Source organism: Panthera pardus, unplaced genomic scaffold (assembly GCF_024362965.1).
Source record: "Panthera pardus isolate Hobbes unplaced genomic scaffold, ASM2436296v1 HiC_scaffold_11, whole genome shotgun sequence".
In the NCBI taxonomy this organism is placed as follows: Eukaryota; Metazoa; Chordata; class Mammalia; order Carnivora; family Felidae; genus Panthera; species Panthera pardus.
Window position 1 is genome coordinate 34,174,880 of NW_026526666.1, and position 12,785 is coordinate 34,187,664.

Here is a 12,785-nt window from a genome sequence, read left to right on the forward strand (position 1 = left end):
TACACAAAAGAAACCAGAATCTTGTTTATAGCCACCATTTAAGTGAATTTGTAATAAAGCTAGGCCGATTATGAGCCAAATACATGATTTTGAATAACCCATATAATTTGTTTTACATTGTGGCGCTATATATATATATATATATATATATATATATATATATATATATATATATATATAAAATCAAGGAAAATATTCTGGATATTAATTTTTAATAATGGTATAAGTACATACTTTCTAAAGATTCCAAATGTCTCAATGTACTTAATACCGTTTCAAGTATGATGCGATGCTAATTTCTGTGAGGCTTTTAATATAGAATTTTAAATTATAGCTATTAAATGCCAACTGATGGTGACAGATGAAAACATGTTGTCCCGCACTGTTTCTTTATAAAGAATGGGCATTTGGGCTCTCCTGTGAATTCAGTCTCTTTTGTGTTTAATTTTTTATTAGTGATTGTCTGGTGTTATCAGTGTAAACATTCTAAAGCCCCCTGAGTTTACTAAAAGATTACAGGGGAACAACTTGTCCCACCCCTTCCTATAGACAGCTTCCTTGGGTTGATCAAAACAAGCACTCTTAATGCCAGGAAGCTTTAGGATAAGGTCTTTATTATTGTGACGACATGGAAGAGATACCAAGAGCTTGTTCCCGCTTTAATCCCCCACTCTATATGCCAAGGCAGGACACTCTCAAAGGGGACCGATGTAGTCAACAAGGAATCCAGTAATAGTAGCTCCTCTCAGACAATGGCTTGAGAGCTGTTTATTCAAAGGACACTCATGTCTCAAAAGATCATTCAGAGAGGCAAATTGTCTACTACATGGTCCAGCCTCTGGACAGAGGAGTCTCCCCGAGATGTTTTATCCTCTTCTCTGATCAGAAGTGCGATTCTGCTTTTTTCCAGTCTCCCTCAGTCCTAAGACTGCCATACGGTCTACAGGAGTTACTTGCCAATGACCCGACTGCTCGATAGTATTTTTCTTAAAATACCACAACACAGTAATTTCAGGACCTGGCCGCATTTTTTGCCCAACAATTGCTAACAACATTAATGTTGCCTTTTTTTATCTTTTTTTTTTTTTTTTTTTTTAATCATAGTACTTTTGCTAAAATGCATACTTACCCTTGTGGTCCTTTCTTCACCTCCTAAAGCAAAGGGAGCTTTAAGAAATGCTCACATGAAAGGAAACTAAGGTTCCTGAGTATTGTTCACTAGACTATGAGCTCACTAGACTGTGAGCTCTTATTCAGATTTTTATTCCAGCCACTAGACAATAGCTGGTGTATAGTAAATGCTCAGGCGATGTTTGTGGATAGACAGATGGATGTTGAAAGAGAAAAGTATTCATATTCCTGTTTTACATTTGAAAAAAGTGTAAGCATAGAAGGATTAACTACTGTGGCTGTGGTATAAAACTCTTCACTTTTAAAGTTGGCAGCTGAGCTCAACTCTTCTGATTCTGAAGTTAAAGTTCTACATACGGTGCTGTTTTCCTGTCACAAGCAATGGTGGCAGCAGCAGCACGGCTATTATTCACCGAGTGTTGGCTATGTGCCAGACAAAGCTCCCGGTGCCGAGCATGTACTAGCTCATTGAATCTTTACATTTAACACGTAGGTGCTATTGACTCCATTTATTTTTCAGGAAACCAAAACACAAAAAGGTTTCTTGCCCAAGATCACAGAGCTAGTAAGTGGCAGGCATCCAGAGTCTCTGCTCTTAACTATGACCATACTACCTTCATATACATGTCATAAATAAAAGTAAGGGTTTCTTTTAACAATCATGCACTTACCTTATCTATGAATATTTTCTTTTTATTATACTTCTAATTTTTACCAAAGTAGTTTGGGCATATAACATTTAAAAATTAGTACCTACAGGGGTGCCTGGGTGGCTCAGTCAAGTAAGCGTCCAACTCTTGATTTCAGCTCAGGTCATGATCTCAGAGTTTGTGAGTTTGAGCCCTGCATCAGGCTCTGTGCTGACAGTGCGGAGCCTGCTTGGGATCTTCTTTCTCCCCCTTCTGTCCCTCCCCGCTAATGCTCTTGCACGCTCTCTCTCTCGCTCTCTCAAAAATAAGTAAAAAAAAAAAAAAAAAAAAAATAGCACTTGCAATGTTTCAGATAGACTGTGGAAGAAAATGACTACCGTGGAGTCTCTGAGGCTGGTCCTAAGATGCGAGTGACAAAAGACAACAGGAAGCTTGCCAGACCCTAGAAGAGCATTAGCAGTCTTTGTACTTAATGTTTCCATGTGATGCATTAAGTATAGACGTTGGGCTCTACTGGTGTGTGAACCAAACTCAGCATTAGGGAGGCCTGGAGTCAGTGCCCTGGTGTCCCTAAGCAGCACCTCTACTTCCAGCTTTCCACCATCCCACAAAGTCCTTGTCCCACAGTGCTGACAGCCTGGCAGGGTTTCCTCTTTATCCTTGATATTCAGGGACTCAAGACTTTCTTGAATGCTAAAAGTTGTTTTCTGTTATTTATGTGATTATTACCTTTCCACATGTTCCTTTCCTCCTCCTTGTTTTGTCTCCTGGATCTGATCTCCGCACAACTTGCCTTTTCCCTCGGGGTCTGTCACAGGGTTTCTTGTGAGGTATTTCCACCTGACTTTTCTGACCACTAATGTGGTTCTCAAGGGCAGTCATTCTCTTTCTGTTGGATATTGAATTTCTAATTAATAAATCATGTTTTTTAGTTCCTGAAAGTACTGGGTTTTGTTTTTTTGTTTTTTGTGCTGTAATTCCATTATATTTTCATTAAAATTCTCATCTGTTTCTTCCATTGGTTCTACTACAGAAGGAATCTCAAGTTTCTGTCCTGCTGGCCATCTTTCTTTCCAAACCCCATAAGTGAGTTTTAATTTTCCTCACCTACTCATGGTGGTGGTTCCCTCAATACCTGCCAGCAGGCCACCATGCACATTTCTTGGGCAGTGGCAAACCAGGTGGTGAAAGGTGGATGGCTTCAGTTCTTATGGCCTGAGACCTGCTACCCTCTGCTGAAGGGCTGTGAAAAACCATTCTTCTCCCAGATGTTTTCAGTCACGAGCATCGGTTCTCCTCAACTACCAACATTGGAAGCACTTTGCTCCACAGAAGAGCCCACTTCAGGGTGTTCAGGGGTTAGCAAGTTGCACCAGACAACAAGCGAAAGTTCCCTTTGGAGGGGAACCACTGGCGGTGTGTGCACCTAGAGTAATGTAAGGCAACTTGGAAGAATGAATTCGATCTGTATCTGCCGGCTTGAGATTTGTTCATAGTTTTTATTTTTATAAAATGTTTAACCTTAAGAGTGACAGAATTATGTATTTGGTATGATTCACTTTCCATAATCAAGCATCTCTATTTGTGAATGAGTTCACATATGTTGGTATGAGCATGGAGGAAGGTGTAGACAAGCCTACGTGCCTTGGTAGGGATGGAGGAAATAGTAATAAGTTTTCACTATTCCAATGAGATTGAACTACTTTCAATTTTTGGCTAATCAAATAAAAAATTTTGAAGGTTGGAGGACAGGCATGCTAGGGAGTGGAAGAGTAGGACTGGTAGGAGGTTGAAGAGTAGGACTGGTCTGAGAATGAAATACTGGAATTGGATTTTCATAGGTGGAATAGTTTGGGACAAGGAAAAAGAGAGAAGTTTGCTTGAGGTGGAGTGGAGGTCACCGGAGCACAGGATGCTGTGTAACTGAGAAGGCATAGACGTTGAAGCCATCTAGAACGCGGAAGGGATTGGGGTGGAACTGAAGAGCAAGCATCCCGGTTAAATGTGGGCAGATGAGTAGGTCACTGTGATGAGGAGTGGATGTTTTAAGACTCTCCTGGTGGTTTTGGTTGCATTTAGAATAAAATCCAAAGTCCTCAACATGACCCTTAAGGTCTTGCATGTTCTGGCCCTCATGTCCATGGCCTCAAGGCTCTACCCACTTCCTCACCCTCTCCAGCACTCTCCTCCTCACCTTCTATGCCCAGTTGCACTTGGTTTCCCCAAGACCAACTTCACTCCTTTTTTTTCTTTTGAAATACTCTTTCTTCTACTTTGGCCTGACTAGATCCCCTTCATTTTCTCATATAGCTTCCTACTCTTTTCTTTCATAACTGGCAATTTTTTTGTTTGGTCATTTTGCATTTGTCTCACTGGATTTTAAAGGTGGTTAAATCTAAGTACATATTTGTACACTAAGTACATATTTGTTGGATGGATAGGTAGGTGGAGGGATGGTGATACTGCCATTACTTCTGAACTTCAAGGTAGGAGGAGGGGTATGGAAAGGTATGGATATTACAGAGTCCAGAAGAATGAATAGCATTCTCTCCTGCAGTCTGCAGGGGAAGCAGTTTCCTGGGTGAGGCGGCAGGTTTCCTTTCATGTGCAGGTGGAGTCTGAAGAGACTCAGGATGCAGACCTTGTTTATAATCACATGTGTGTCCCATAGGCTACAGTGGCGAATGGGAGGGAGTTGGGAGTAAGTCAGGGAGGTGGAATAGGTTGCTTCAGGTAGTTTGAAGAGGAATGTTTTTTTTTTAATAAAAATTAATAAAAATCCCATATGTTGTCTTCTTTTCTTCTGATACTACTGAATTTGGATAGTTGCTTAAGTGCTAGGTATAACTTACTGTTTTTGATTTATTTAACATTACAACTGTTGTGGTGCTTTTCAATAACACTTCCACAAGAGAAGAAAATATTAAAAATAAATAAAAAATATTTTCCTTAAAATTTAAGATTTTCTTAAAATTGGAAAGTTCAGGCATATTAAAAAATTAGGTATCTTGCTTCTTTCTTTGGCATGGCTTGGGGTGGGGTTAGAGGGAAGAAGGACTGTTATAAGTGCTCCATATCGTTTGTTGTTATTAGAGTTAATATTGACAACACACTAAGCTTTAAACCAGAAAAATTAAAACTCTGATTAGCTGTCATACTTTATTTTATTTTATTTTTATTTTAGAGAGACAGTGTGTGCAAGCCAGGGAGAGGGGCAGAGGGAGAGAGAGTGAGTCTTACGCAGACTCCCAAGTTTAACGTGGAGCCTGGAGCAGGGTTAATCCCATGACCCTGGGATATGACTTGAGCTGAAACCAAGAGTGAGACGCTCAACTGACTGAGCCACCCAGGTGCCTCTTGCTGTCATATGTTATTTTAAATAAATATTTTAATTACAAACTGTGACCACTTTTTGCAAGGTTAAAGTCACTTTAAGCTTTATCACTTAAGCTTAAAGTCACTTAAAGCTTTATCACTTAAAAAAAAATCCATTTTTTTAAAAGAACAGAATAGAAAGGGCATCTGAATCTAATATGGTAAGGCATATTAGAATGATAATTTCATTTGTGTAATTAATGGTAACTAAAACTTCTTGAATGTCACCTGAATACTATCTAAAACTTTTTTATATTTAAAATATTTTGTTTTATTTCTACAGATGAGCACAGTTAATTCTTTAAAACTTCATACATTTTCATTTCCATGCAAGAGCCTAACTTGAGTTTTAGTATTTTGAACTTGGCTTATTGAGAATTCTATTTTAGCCTTTCTGATAGTGTTCATAAAGTTAAAATAAGAGATAAGAATTTTAATTTTAAATGAGTTGACTTCTATTAAAACACCAAGCCTAACCCTTGAGAATATAGTAGACACAAAGATTTCTATACTTTTCTTTTTTTCTGCTCAACATATAAACAGGTCTTACAAATTAATAAAATACAAATGTCCATCAGATAAAATGGCCAAAGGATAAAAACAGACAAGTCATAAGAAATACCAATGGCCAACAAATATGTTTACAGGATGTTCAGATTTAGTCACAAAGAAATGTAAATGAAAACAAATCTTATCTTTCCCTACAGTAATTTTAAAGAGGTTATTCCTAGTTTTGAAAAGATGGGGTAAAATGAGAATTCTCACATGGTACTCATGGGACTTACTGTTCCGTTTATCTCTGGAGATACCATAATATATTAATTATTGCTCCACTGTTAGATAGTTATGTTGTTTGCATGTTTTCTTTGTTACAAACTCTTATGCAGTGAATTTCATCATGCATCTAATTCTTACTTTAGGATAAATGCCTAGATATGAATTATAGTATCAAATGCCATGAAAAATTTCCAAGTTCTTGAAACACAATTATTTATGCCATTTGCTACAGTAATTTGCAACTTAGGCATTTATTCTAAGGTAATAATTAGATGCTGGCGGGAACTATTTCTGTTGTGCCATTCTATTGCTTAGCCAATGCCTGGCACCTAGTAAGAACACTTAAATCTTGTCATTTGACATTCAAATGAACAGCAATGTTGTCAAGCCATCTTTCAATTTTAGTTAAAACTGTAAAGTGGGAATGTGAACATGCTCTGAAAATTACAAGGAGTTTTGAAATTGTAAATATTAATATTTGTTCATAATTTTAGAAGTGCTATACTTTTGTTTCTAATATTTAGTTGATGTCAGTTCAAGTAATACCTAAAGCTGTTTATTTTCCTACATGTCTATTTATTTGATATTCATTTGCATTACTTTTTTTTTTTTTTTTTTTTAGTTTAAATAATCTCTACACCCAAGTGGGGCTTGAACTCACATCTCTGAGATTAAGAGTCACATGCTTTTCCAACTGAGCCAGCCAGGTGGCCCGATTTTAAATTTTTTTATCTTGTTAAAAGTCAAGTTAGGAGGCATCTGGGTGGCTCAGTCAGTTAAGCATCCAACTCTTGATTTTGGCTCAGGTCGTCATCTCATGGTTTGTGGCATCGACCTTGCATGGGGCTCTGCGCTAACAGTGTGAAACCAGGGTTTCCTTCTCTCCCTCTCTCTCTGACGAGGCCTCCCACACTCACACATGCATGCTCTCTCTCTGTCTCTCTCTGTCTCTCTCTCAAAATAAATAATAAACTTAAAAAAAAATGAGTAGATGTCACCCATTCTTTAAAAAAAAAGTCAAGTTAGGTTGTAGTTAGTATACAATGAATTCTGGATACAAATCTTTGTTGGAGATAGACATATAAAATATTTTTGACTTCTTAGTGAGTTGTTTTTTTACTTTCTTCATTCTGAGTTTTTGTAGTGTTTGTTTATTTATTTTGAGAGAGAGGGAGAGAGAGGCGGGGGAGGGGCAGAGAGTGAGGGAGAGAGATAATCCCAAGCAGGCTCCATGCTCAGCATGGACCCCAAGGTGGGGCATTGATCTGAAACGTGAGATCCTGACCTGAGCTGAAATCAAGAATTGGATCCTTAACCAAGTGAGTCACCCAGCGCCCCCATCTTTACTATTTGAGAATATTGTATATCCTTTCCCTTACTTTGAATTTTTAGAAAAATCTCTCAGTAATGTTTTACAGTTTCAATTAAATGCCTTGCCTGTATTTTTTTAGGCCTAGGTATTTGATTTTTTGATCTTCCTATCCATAGTATTATTTTTTAAATTTTATTTTTATATATATGTTGTGACATAGCAACAGAGTTCATTTTTATATGCTTACCTTATATTCAGTTATATTGATGAAATTTAATTCTAATAGTTTATATGTTCTTTTGGATTTTTTTTTTGTATACAATCGTATCATTTACAAATAAAGACTCATATTTCTCCTTTCTAATCATATGCCTTTCTCTTGTCTTTCTTCCTTAGTACACTGGATAGGACTTCCTACACAATTTTAAATAGAGATAATGACAGCAGATACTATTTTCTTCTTTGAAATCTTAGGGAATAGCTTTCAATAATTCATTAAGTATGCTGTTTTCTGTGGGTTATTGTAGATAGATTATCAGATTAAGAAATGCCTTTCTATTCGTAGTTTGCTAAGGGTTTTAATTATGTGAATGAATATTGGATTTTATGAATTGCTATTTTAATATATTTTTCAAAATATATGATTTCCTCTTTTTGGTTAATAGTGTTAATTAGATTAATTGATTTCAAATATTAAACCATCTTTGCACTTCTGAAAAAAAACCCATTTGTTCTTCTTATATTATCTTTTTTGTATATTGCTGGATTAAACTAATTTGCTAATATTTTCTTCATGATTTTTACCTCTCTGTTCATGTGAGAGCTTGGTCTGTTATTTTTTTTTTTTTTCTTAAAAACATTCTTGTCAGTTTTAGTTATGGGGGCAGTGTCCTACGGCAGGCGGGCAATTTTCTCTATCTCCCTGAATAATATTAAATTTGTGAAGAGTAAAGGTATATAAAAATCTCCCATCATTATTGTATATTTTTCTATTCCTCATTTTAATTCTGTCAGTGTTTCCTGTATCTATTTTGACCTATGTTTGTTGCATACAGATTTAGAATTGGGATGTTTTCCTATGAGTTGACTCCTTTTATCATTATTAAATGTCTTTATCTCTAATAATGCTTCTTGCCTTAAAGTATGTTGTCTGATATTAGTATAGGTATGCCAGCTTTCATTGTTTAGTGTTTGCATAGACAGTTGACCCTTGAACAACATAAGCTTGAACTGCGTGGGTCCACAGGTATTTTTTTTTTTTTTGAATAAAGTACTGTAAATGTATTTTCTCTTCCTTATGATTTTCTTAATATTTTGTCTATTTTATTGTACAAATACATTATATTATACATAATACATATGACATACAAAATATGTGTTGACTATTTACATTATTGGTAAGGCTTTCAGTCAACAGTAGGCTGTAGTTAAGATTTGGGGGAGTCAAAAATTATACATGAATTTTGGACTGTGCAGGGGGTCAGTGCCCCTAACCTGCATGTTATTCAAGGGTCAACTGTATATCTTTTTCCATCCTATTATTCCCAACCTTTCTATAGCTTTGTATAGCTTTGTTTGCTTGCAGCCTTTTCAGTTTGACAATCCTCATTTATATATTTTAGCCTATTTATATTTAATTTTTAACATAATTAGATTTAGTAGTCTTTTTTCTTTTTCTATTTGATCCATTTTTTCCCTAATATTTCTATGACATTTTCTCTCTCCTTTTTTCAAGGTTTTATTTAGATTCTAGTTAGTTAACATACAGTGTAATACCAGTTTCAGTCGTACAATAATAGTTATTGAACACTTCCATACAACACCCAGTGTTCATCTCAACAAATGCATTCCTTAATCCCCATCACCTATTTCACCATTCCCCCACCCACTTCCTTCAATTTGTTGTCTATAGTTAAGAATCTATTCCTTGGTTTGCCTCCCTCTCTGTTTTTTTTCCCCTTTGCTCATTTGTTTTGTTTCTTAAATTTGATTTATGAGTGAAATTATATGGTATAACATAATTCTTCCTCTGACTAACTTCACTTAGCACTATACTCGCTAGTTCTATCCATGTCATTGCAAATGGCAAGATTTCTTTCTTTTTTATGGCTGAATAATATTCCATTGTATGTGTACATCACATCTTCTTTATCCATTCATCAACTGATGGACACTTGGGCTGCTTCCATATTTTGGCCATTGTAAATAATGCTACTGTAAACATAGGGGTGTGTGTTTCCCTTTGAATTAGTGTTTTCCTATTCTTTGGGTAAATCCAGTAATGGAATTACTGTATCATATAGTAATTCTATTTTTAATTTTTTGAGAAACCTCCATACTGTTTTCCAGAGTGGCTGCACCAGTTTGCATTCCCACCAATGGTGCAAGAGGGTTCCCCTTTCTCTACATTTTCGCCAACACCTGTTGTTTCTTGTGTTGTTGATTTTAGCCATTCTGACAGGTGTGAGGTGATATCTCATTGTAGTTTTGATTTGTATTTCCCTGATGATCAGTGATGTTGAGCATCCTTTCATGTGTCTGTTGGTCATCTATATTTCTTCATTGAAGAAATGTCTGTTAATGTCTTCTGCACTTTCTTAATTGGATTATTTGGGTTTTCTTGGTGTTGAGTTGGAGAACTTACTTATATATTTTGGGGGCTTAGCCTTTATTGGGTAGGTCATTTGCAAGTATCTTCTCCCATTTAGTAGGTTATCTTTTAGTTTTATTGATTGTTTCCTTTGCTGTGCAGAAGCTTTTAATTTTGGTGTAGTCCCAATAGTTTATTTTTGCTTTTGTTTGTCTTGATTCAAAAGACATATCGAGAGATGTTGTTATAGCTGATGTCAGAGAAATTATTGCCTGTGCTGACTTCTAGGAGTTTCATGGCTTCAGGTCTCAGATTTATGTCCTTAATCCATTTTGAGTTTATTTTTGTGTATACTATAAGAAAGTGGTCCAGTTTCATTCTTTTTCATGTAGCTGTCCAATTTTCCCAGTACTATTTGTTGAAGAGACTATCTTTTTCCAATTGGACATTTTTTCCTGCTTTGTTGAAGATTAATTGACCATGTACTTGTGGGCTCCTTTCTGGGTTTTCTATTCTGTTCCATTGACCTATAGGTCTATTTTTGTGCCAGTACCATACTGTTTTGATCACTACAGATTTCTTTGTGATATAACTTGAAGTCTGGAATTGTGATGCTTTCAGCTTTGCTTTTCTTTTTCAAGATTGCTTTGGCTATTCAGTGTCTTTTGTGGTGCCATACAAATTTGAGGATTGTTTGCTATAGCTTTGTGAAAAAAACTGTTGGTATTTTGATAGGGGTTGCATTAAATGTGTATGTTGCTTGGGGTGCCTGGATGGCTCAGTCGGTTGGGCGTCTGACTTTGGCTCAGGTCATGATCTCACAGTTTGTGAGTTTGAGCCCTGCATTGGGCTCTGTGCTGACAGCTCAGAGCCTGGAGCCTGCTTCAGATTCTGTGTCTCCCTCTCTGTCTTCCCCTCCCTGACTCATACTCTGTCTTTCTCTCTCTCTCTCTCCAAAATAAATAAATTAAAACAAAAAATTAACAAAATGTGTATGTTGCTTTGGGTAGTTTTGACATTAACAATGTTTGTTCTTCCATTCCATGACCATGGAATGTCTCTCCATTTCTTCATGTCATTTTAAATTTTTTTCATCAGTGTATCATAGTTTTCAGAATACAGATCTTTCACCTCTGGTTAGTTTTATTCCTAGGTATATTATTGTTTTTGATACAATTGTAAATGGGATTGAGTCCTTAATTGCTCTTTCTGCTGCTTCATTATTGGTGTGTAGAAATGCAGATTTCTGTACATTGATTTTATATCCTGTGACTTACTGAATTCATGCATCAGTTCAAACAATTTTTTGATGGACTCTTTCAGATTTTCTGTATAGAGTATGATGTCATCTGAAAACAGTGAAAGTCTCATTTTTTCCTTGCCATTTTGGATGCCTTTTATTTCTTTTTGTTTTCTGATATGCTGCAGCTAGGACTTCCAGTACTATGTTAAAAAATAGTAGTGAGAGCTCTTTCGTTAAGCAGCCTGAGGTGATCTCTGAAAATGGTTCGCTATTCACTTGACCCAGAAAACTGACAAAATCATGCAAATCAAGAGGTTCAAATCTTTGTGTTCACTTTAAGAACACATGGGAAACTGCCCAGGCCATCAAGGGTATGCATATCCAAAAAGCCACCAAGTATCTGAAAATGTCACTTCGCAGAAGCAATGTGTGCCATTCTGATGCTACAATGGTGGAGTTGGTAGGTGTGCCCAGGCCAAACAGTGGGGCAGGACACAGGGTCCGTGGCCCAAAAAGAAGTGCTGAATATTTACTGCACATGTTTAAAAATGGAGAGAGTAATGCTGAACTTAAGGGTTTAGATGTAGATTCTCCGGTCATTGAGCACATCCAGGTGAACAAAGCCCCAAAAATGCGGCGTAGAACCTATAGGGCTCAAGGTCAGATTAACCCATACATGAGTTCTCCCTGCCACATTGAGATGATCTTAACTGAAAAAGAGCAGATTGTTCCTAAACCAGAAGAGGAGGTTGCACAGAAGAAAAAGATATCCCAGAAGAAACTGAAGAAACAAAAACTGATGGCCTGGGAGTAAATTCTGCATAAAATACATGCAAATAAAAGTAAAAACAGAAAACAAAACAAAGCAAAAAAATAGTGGTGAGAGTGGACATCCCTGTCTTGTTCCTGACCATAAAAGAACAGGTCTCAGTTTTTCCCCATTGAGTATGATATTAGCTGTGGGTTTTTCAAAGTGACCTTTATTATGTTGAGGTAGTTCCTTCTAAACCTACTTTGTTAAGGGTTTTTATCATGATTGGATGTTGTACTTTGCCAAGTGCTTTTTCTGCATAACAGAAAATGATTATCAATTGAGATAATCATATGGTTCTTATTCTTTATTGATGTGATATATCACATTGATTGATTTGTGAATATTGAACCACATTTGCAACACAGGAATAAATCCCACTTGATTGCGGTGAATGATTTTTTAAAATATATTGTTGCATTTGGTTAGGTAGTATTTTATTGAGAATTTTTGCATCTATGTTTATCAGGGATATTGGTCTATAGTTCTCTTTTTTAGTGGAGTTTTTATCTGGTTTTCATATCAGGGTAATGCTGGCCTCACAGAATGAGTTTGAAAGTTCTCCTTCCTCTTCTAGTTTTTGGAATAGTTTGGTATGGGGTGGGACACCTGGGGGGCTCAGTCGGTTAAGCATCCGACCCTCGACTTTGGCTTATATCATGATCTCATGGTTAGTGAGATCAAGCCCCACATCAGGCTCTGTACTGACAGTGTGGAGCCTGCTTGGGATTCTCTCTCTCCCTCTCTCTCTCTCTCTCTGCCTCCCTGCCCCCCAACATGCTTGCATGCTCTCTCTTTCTCTCTCTCTCTCTCTCTCTCTCTCTCAATAAAAATAAAGAAAGAAAGAAAGAAAGAAAGAAAGAAAGAAAGAAAGAAAGAAAGAAAGAATAGGTATT

At 36.6% G+C, this 12,785-nt stretch overlaps 1 protein-coding gene and 1 pseudogene across 4 annotated transcripts in view; both read left to right on the forward strand.

Annotated features, from left to right (window-relative positions):
• Window positions 1-12,785, forward strand: part of ODF2L (outer dense fiber of sperm tails 2 like) — a 169,983-nt gene that overhangs the window by 36,636 nt on the left and 120,562 nt on the right. The gene's annotated exons all lie outside the window — the stretch shown is intronic.
• Window positions 8,845-12,068, forward strand: LOC128774260 (60S ribosomal protein L17-like; annotated as a pseudogene).